This window comes from Sinohyriopsis cumingii, chromosome 16, assembly GCF_028554795.1.
Source record: "Sinohyriopsis cumingii isolate HCF-2022 chromosome 16, ASM2855479v2, whole genome shotgun sequence".
NCBI classification, from domain to species: Eukaryota; Metazoa; Mollusca; class Bivalvia; order Unionida; family Unionidae; genus Sinohyriopsis; species Sinohyriopsis cumingii.
In genome coordinates this window covers 85,499,754-85,509,063 of record NC_142976.1, presented here as the reverse complement: position 1 = coordinate 85,509,063, position 9,310 = coordinate 85,499,754, and positions in this window count along the sequence as shown.

Genomic DNA, 9,310 nt, shown 5'->3' with positions numbered 1-9,310 from the left:
ACTAGATTAGCTCGAGAGCGACTAGAGACAAAAAAATTCTTCCCGTACGAGAGTGTCAGACAAAAATTACAATCACGACAAGAATCTCAAGTTGAATTTGCAACGGGTGCAGAACAATTATTTAAGCCTGTTACAGTGGTTACTGAAAGATTTGCTATGGCTACTGAAAAATTAGCAGCAAGAACTAAACAAACAAAGAAGATTTTACGAGCACTTCCAACTGAGATGGCTGCCGCACAACCTCAACCTAAAGAAGAAGAAAAAGCACCTGTAGGTGCTGCTGGTGAAGAACCAAAAAAAGGGGGGGAGGAACTGGTTTTATGGAGAAATTTACTGAAGACGGTATAAAAATAATAAAAAGAATTCAAACAATAAAATCTGGTGAAATAGTCGATTTTGGTGAGTTTGTTGCTAGAAGTTATCCTTCAAGAACAAGTATTTTAAAACCCGAACATGTTAAAGATGTAAGTCGTACTACATGGATTAATTGGGTGTTTAAAATAAATCGAAATGTTGATCAGATAAACAAACGAGAAATATTTTATACCACATATTTATCAGGAGTAAAGAAATATGATAAAATGATGCAAGAACAGAAACAAAAACAAGAACAAGAGCAAGAACAGAAACGAAAAGAAAGGGAACAAAAGTGAGAACAGAAACAAAAAGTCAACAAAAAACTTCCCAGCAAAAGCCTTCATATCAACTTCCTCCGCCATTGCAACAAACAGAAGAAGAATCAACTGAAGACTTTTAAAAACTATATGGAGAACCTACAGAAGAAGAATTTTACGATATTCCTGACACCGGTGTTAATGGTAGTGGTTTTACTGGAAATGGTCTTATTGCCTGTCCTAATAATATTCTCGAGGACGCGCTACAGTTAGAAATTCTAAGTGGGGGTAAACGAGCTGGAAATAATTCTCCGGAAATAGCCAATGAAGCAGCTGATATTTGTCGATGATTATTTCAAGGCGGTATCATGGACGTTAATGTTTATCGGGAACTCATTGATGAAATCGTTGATGACTATCATAATGACAAGTTGTTATCATGATTAGATAAATGAATAACAAATAAGATGACTATACATAATGCTCATCATGGACCTGTAGCGGTTAGGGTGATAAATTCGCGAATACCAACCTATAAAGCAACTTACGGAGATGGATTCGGTGATGTTGTTCAGGGTTTATTCAGAAAGATAGCCCCCAAAGCAATACCGATCGCAAAACAATTGTCAATGACAGCTATTGACGTTGTTCATGATAAAGCGCCTGTTGCTATTGGTAATGTTGCCAGTAAAGCATTCTTGACAATCAAGGACAGACTAGCACGATTAATACGCAGACCAAAAGCAGTCCAGCCACAACCACCAGTAAAATTACAAAGCACTGAAGTGATGCCTGCAAATGTAAGTAAAGTAATAAATCAAGCCGCAAATAAAAAAAACTAGCAGCTTTGATAAATCAAGGGACTGAACAAATAAATACAAGTCTGATATCAGGAAGTGGTCTTCGTGTTAGACGATAACAAATTATAATAAAATGATTAAACGTATGTCTGACCCAGCGTTTGACATGGACGCACCAATACACAGGATTAGTCTGTGCGTGATTATCAGTATTATTCTTATGAAGCAGCATCGCCAAATCAACGGGGACGAATTGAATTACAAGTTCAGGATACAAGTAGATATTTCTTGCCCGCTGATGCATTTATTGAAGTCGAAGGTGAACTTGTAACAGACGTTGTCGCTAATACATAATACGGAGCTTATGTCAGGGTTGGCTTTGTTAATAATGACATCATGGCGTTATTCAAAAGTGCTACATACATGATCGATGGAAAAGAAATTGAGACAATCCAAGATAATGTTGACGTTTATACAACGATTATGGGTCTAGCAAGATATTCAGATGATTATACTAGATCAGCTGGTCCGACTATGATGTTCGCCAAGGATAATGCTGACCATCCTGATGGAAGACCTAATATTGTAAAACGACCAAGAAACTTTGCCAACAACGCTGACGCTGATGTGTGGCCGGTGGTTCATGACAACCCAAATTACAATTTAGGATTTAGAACACATCAGTTGATGTTAAAGGGTAATCGTAGAAGATTTTCATCTGCAATTCCACTGTCCCACATCTTTGGATTTTGCAGAAATGTCCAAAAGGTTATTTTTAGAACCAAACATACAATTGTTCTTCATCGAAAAGGTGATGATGACAACGCTATCTGGCGAGAAGATGGCGCTGCTGCTGGTAAATTAATATTATTTAAACTTTCGTTGTGAATGCCGGTAATGACTCCATCACTCGTTGAAGAACAGTGACTACTTTATTTTATGGATCAAGGTGGTAAATCGATATTATCATGGTTAACATCAACTACCGATAGTATTCACAGTACCGTCGACGAATTATTTACATGGCATATAGCATCACAGCAAGATGTTTCTGCACCAATGTATATCTTTGTTTCTTTTCAAGATACTGCACGATTAAACAATCGAGAAAGAAATCCAATGGTATTTGACAAATTTGGTGTCTCTAGAGTATCTTTAAGAATAAATGGACATCAAGAACCATCCGAGGATATATCACTGAATTTTGAAAATAATTATGTTGCTCGTGTATCATCGATTGCTAACATTTATGGAACGTGATCAAAATATTGATACTGGTTTGCAAATATCACAGTTAGATTTTACAACGCTGTACCCGATTTATTACTTTTTGCTGGAACATCTTGATTTAGTTAAGCAATCTGTCGTTGATATATATTTTCGAGCTCACATAGCCACAGGTGGTGTTAATTACAGAGGAATTGCTGTTATACTCGGCGACAAATCAATGTTACTTGAAGGTGTTGGTGGGCGAATGAGGGTCATTGATGCCCCAGTGGAAAATATGTAGACAATTAGATCAATCGTGTTAATTATAAATGTCATATAGTCACATTAATGTCACTCTGACTCCCAGTCAGGTGAAAAAATTACAATCAAAAAACGCGAGCACATGCGGCACAAAAATAACATTGAAGCGAGATCAGATTGCTAGTCATGGTCCAGACAAGTTATCGTTGACTAAAACTCAACTAAAACATTTCAATAAAGCGCAAAAAAGCAAAAGCCGGAGTTCAACTTGATTTCAATCCAAGTACCATCAAAGACATGATTAAAACCGGTGGTATATTTCCACTTCTCGCAGCAATACCAGCATTAATTGCTGTTGCTGCCCCAGTTGATGGAATGGCATTAAAGAAAGCAACTGGGAAAGGAATTTTACACAAGGAAAGCTTAAAAAAAAGATCATCATGGACACAAAAACCAACAAGGCGCCCAAAAAGTCAAATATGCCTCAGCTACCAGTGACTACCAGTGGAACAATACGGAGCGGGTCTAAGACTTCCAGGAACTCCACCATCATGGTTTTTATGCGAGATCAGTTACTGAGGAAACCGAATACCAAAGAAGCAGGAATTATTAATCTTGATAACAGCGATGGTCCAGAAACTCATTGGGTTGCCTACTCGATTGATCCACGTGGAATTTTTTTTTCGATTCGTATGGGTTAGCACCTCCAGTTGAATTTCTAAAATATATCGGTTGAGTACAAAGTACTCCGTTTCAAATTCTAGTTTGGTACTTAACGCTACCAACACAAACATTAACCGATCCACCAATATGTGGCCGTAAGTAATTAATGTACTTGACACGTTATCAAAATCAACCAAACCACCTCACAAAGTCGTGCACGAATATACCGCAGTAAAATCTAACATTTTAAACAACCCTTAAAGATAATATGGTTGATATTTATGGAAGGGTAAAGACAAAAAACGTGATGATATTGATTTATCAAAATATGAGACTAAAGATGAAATTGATAATCTTATGAACCTCTCCGGGGTTGACCGAGATGAGGTTGTTGTTTTTCAGGACCGATACGGTGTGTTGAAAATCAGCAATATCAAATGGAATGACATAGTTCGACGAGTACTCGGTGCGGTAACGAATAACATCCCTGTGTTTACTGACAGCGGAAAAATCAGAGACTCAAGTATATCATTTACAACCATTAGAGATGAAATCACAAAAAGTGTTGCTAATCGTTTAAAATCAACTGGCGATACAATGACAGGTGAACTCAGCATGAACGGAAATAAAATAGTAGCCGTGACACATCCAGCATCTGATGAAGACGTGGCAACAACAAAATATGTTGACGTTAACCACAGCACCGTAGATGGTAAATTATTCACATTGTGGGCCAAGTATGATGTTCACATAAGCGCGTTTACAAATCTCCGTAGGAACTTTAAAAAAATTAATGAAACCGCAATGGAATTCTTTGGTACTCCATTGACCGTTGACGCAAAGCTCTCCGATATAAAAGAAAAAACATTGGATACGATTTAAAAAGAACACTCGAAGATGTCGTTAAGTGGAAATCCTTAGATTGTTAACAAAATTAGTCTGATTAAAATCCCACCCGGAGTTACTCCGGGACATATTACTAACATAGAATACACAGTATCATCTGGATTCGCAACATGGTCAAAGCAAAATAATACTATCAAATATACCGCAACAATCACTGGTGTGTACAGGCTGTCTGTGTTCAGTGCTGCAAAATTTGAGATATTTACAATGTATCCATGGCGGCATAAAACTGATAAGTTTTCTGGACTTGTGTCTATCATATTAAAAAGCGGAACCGAAGAAAGATTTATACTGGAAGCAGCTGATAAGAAATTAACGGCAACATCTTACTGGTGGTGTTTGGAATTTGTTGCTGAAACATCTCAATTGGTTACTGCGTAAAATAATAATGGCACTGACAGCGTCAACAAAAGTTCAACAATATAGATACAATCAAGTATGCGAATGGCAATCAGAGTTAAAAACCATCATTGACCAGTATACGTTAAAAGTAAAAAAATACAAGCGCTGTGTAATCGCTCTGGATGCTATAGTTTAATAGCATCTACGTTAGTTGCATCCACCAGGGTAGTATTATCAGCGCTAACGCCAGTAACAACTGCAGTAGCAGTAGCAATATGTGTTTCATCATCAGCAGCTGTTGCAGGTGTTTTTAATATTATCGCGAGAAAGATATCCACGTGTACGAGCACAAAACTCAACGATGCAGTTGTAAAACTACACACGGCAACAACAGCATATTCTAAATTATCGTCGCTGATATCATCAAGCCTCAATGACGAAACAATATCAGATTCCGAATTCACGTTAATGGATAAGATGTACAATGAAGTAAACCATTTGATGGAAGAAAAAATAAATAATGACAGAACTAACTCCGGCAAGAACAACAATATCAATAAGCTTCACCAAGCCTGAATTTGGTATCAACTTTCCAACTTTGGTCATTGAGATAAACTCCACCGACCACGATCAGTCATGGATTAGAACAGTATTGGGAAGACCTGAAACATTACTGATGCCCCCGGAACCTAAGAAGTCTGATTGTACAACGGACAAAAAATCATACCACCGTATTAGCCTAACATACAGAAATTGTTTACTTAACATAAAAAATGCAACGTTGCATGGTGATTTTTTTCTTCTTCAACAAAGACAATGTAACTTGGAATTTTATTTATGATAACAGGGAGGGGGGACTTCAAGCATAGCTATTCACTTATATCAAATTGTTGCATTCTTTGAAGAAATTATGGGGGAAAATAAACCACAATGAGAGCAACTATGGCAAAGTTTCCAAGAACATCTTTTTGATATAGCAAGTTCATGCGAAGAAATCATTAAACAAGTAGAAATATTAACTCAGCTTGTATCTACCATAGAATATCTTCAGCGAGCAATTCAGGTAACAATTAATACTAAAAAGATAGACCACAAACAACAGTTTTTAAACGCGTATTCGATAACAGAAGCTGAACTGCCAAATTTTAAACTCCCCTGGTATAACGCAGACAAGTTAAGAAAATCCACCAACGATATCATTGATGAGATCTTTCTTAAAATACTTGAACAATGGAGAAAAACACCATTTGAAAGAAAATAAAAATAAATAATGACAGAACTACTTCAGCAGATAGCCGCAAATACAACTCCGCCGAAAACCATGATGATAACAGTAAGCTCAACCAAGCCTGAATTCAATATTAATTTTCCAACTGCGATTCGGGTAAGCGAAATCGCGTTAGCACAGTATTCCATAGCTGACCAAATATTGGATCAAAGTCATTTGGTGGATTACCAGCGAATAATTCAGTTGTGTTTGCAAATAAAAATAAACCAGATGGTACACCCTACAAGAACGTTGCTGGAATACCAACTGGGTGCTATCAAATCGAAGAAATCAATGAGGAATTACAGAGCAAAACAATAAATATCACAGGAAGGGAATCCAAAATAACAATAACATCTCACGAACCATCGCTCTCTTCCGTGATAGAGATAAACTCTCCCGATTACGCCGTGGATATATATAAGTCATCGATTAGAACAGTGTAAGGATGGCCTGAAGTACCACCACCGTTACCAGAACCAAAAAAGTCTGATTATACAACGGACAATCATACTCGAAACATATGGATCGTGGTGATAGCTCCTATCGATTATTTGGTCCTGTGCCAATGCTTGTCATAGCGGGTAAAAATCAAACTGATACCTTTAGTCCTTCCTGCAACGAGTTGGCTTGGATCTATCAACCTCGAAATGTAAAAATAACTTATGAAAAAATCAACTTTTTTATTTCAGATTCTACAGAATTTTACAAAACTTTACTAAGGGATTTATGTCAGTATTTTACAGAATACCTCGCGATACAGGGTCAAATAACAAGGATAATATCATTAAACTGATTGAGGTATTTAATCAAATTATTGCCAATATCGAATACTTTAATCAAAGTTGCTTACAAGCGGTAATTAAATCAGAAGATAAACTTAAACAACAATTTCTTAACAAATGCAAGGTAACAAAAGCTGATCTACCGACATTAAAAATTTCCTGGGTATAATGTAATCGACAAAAAAAATCAGTCAACGATATCATTGATGAGTTCTTTTCTGATATACTTACACGGTACAAAGAAACACTACCGTTACCAACTATTCTCCGATGAAACAATAATCCACAAGGAGAAGGACGACATGTATCCCTGGAAATCATAAATATAACCCAGGTGGTCACGGTCAATCTTGTGTGTGATGTAATTGATGGAGGTTACATCACAGACACAACAATATCAAATCAAGCACAGCAAGGATTTATTCTTTATTCATTCACACCTAAAGAACCACCCGGATATCTGACTGTACAAGAACCGATCAATCCGGTCAATCTACAATGTCATAATCCACTGTTATCAAGAATACATTTCAAACTAACTGACCAATCAGGGCATTTGCTGGATTTAAGGTATGTGACGATGAGTATAATTTTATATGTAAAATGCTAAGGATTTCCAATCGCGAAAAATCTACGATTTCAAAGAAACAGTACCAAAAAAAAGTAATTCTCCGTTCCCCTTGATATAATCAAGGATAAAAAAAAGGATAAGTCAACAGGTGGATTGACAAATACTCAGACCAGATTTCACAAATATTATAAGAAATTTATTTTTTACTGAAAATCAGGCTGATTTGTTAATTCTGAAGCGTATTTTGGTATTAAAAATCGTGTGAATCTAACATTTCAGTGGAAAACAAAAGAAATATAATATTTTAATGAAATCTGTCAGTGTATTCAGAATTACAAAAGTATTATAAGAAATTTATTTTTTACTGACTGAATTAAAATCTGACATACTACTTTCACTTTCTAACTTTCATTTTCATTAGACATAATTTTTCTTAGTTGCCTCACACGAGTATTAATTATCTTCTTTGCTTCATATTCACGAGATAATTCTGAACTAATTTTTTCGATACCACGAGACAACGAAACAAATTCCTTTACTTCACTTTCTTTTATTGTGGCTAGTGATTGAGACAGCGCCATCTGAATCTTCTTTATAAATCTATACTGAGATGGTAGCGTGTATGCTCCCCCTCCCTTCGCTCTTGTAGTGTTTCAAAATCAGAAATTATTTTTTTCAGGATTTAATTCATTAGATATATTTATGCCGTCGCGCTCTAATTTTTTAATAGCAGAAATTACATCGCTGAAAAACGTTTTACACCAAAATAAACAGTAGCAGCAGAGAGGGTGAAAAGACCACTTAAGGGAATGGTCACCCTTGTGTTTAGAAGAAAAAAATAGTGACCCTTCATAGAGGTCAATACCACGTCTACGATTATTGTTTGTCCCAAACAGAATTGTAGACAGGACCCTCTCTGCTGCTATTAATTTATCCAAATATTTTGTCAAGACCCACACGATATCTTGTTCTAGGATCATGTAAATTTATTGTTATAAATCCATGTGGAGTAGCTTGCGCTCGTGAAAAGAAATTTCTGAATTTAATTATATCCATGTCACCGCTGCACCAAGTTTGATGAATATTTCGCAGCGTGTGTGTGTCTACGCTATTAAACACAACTAAAATATTACAATTGTCCCTGATTACTTTTGGTATTTGTGTATATCGTTGAGTAACATAGATAACATCTGTATTTTTATGTCTGCCGCGAGAAAATATTCTGGCTGGATTTGATTGTTTATCTAGCATCACATCATCATACACAACTAAATTATTAATAAATCCGTCTAAAACATCAACGGACGGTGCTTCATCAATATCTGTTATAAACTCTATAACATCATTATCTTCGTCCAGTAATCTTGCATTTTCGTTAAAATCTTTTAATACTTCATAACATCGTTGATCATCAGCGGATGGTGCTACCAAATACAACTTATCCCATTTCAACCATCTCATTATCAGATTAAGTAATAACTGCGTCTTACCCGATCCAGATGGTCCTATGATAATCATTCTGATGGAATTCGGTAGCGCAGGATGATGCTTAACAGGTTCTCGCTGCCGAGTTGCTGAGAAATCAATTATATCCATATATATTATAACATGAATTTATATTGTTTACGCTGTAGAGTTAAAACTCCAACTACTGATTTAGCTACAGTTATAACAAAATATAAAAAATAGCGTACGGTGGAAAATGTGCTGTATGCGGTAGAAAGAAATTTTCGTTTTTACCTAATAAGCGCGGTGGTGATATTGCTAATTTGATGTCAAAGTTTCCGGGTACTCCATGGGCTAAATACCCAGGAGAAAAACATCTACCAGGATATAATTATTGCGGTCCTGGTACTCGACTCGATATCAGGCTCGACAATCAGGATCAACCA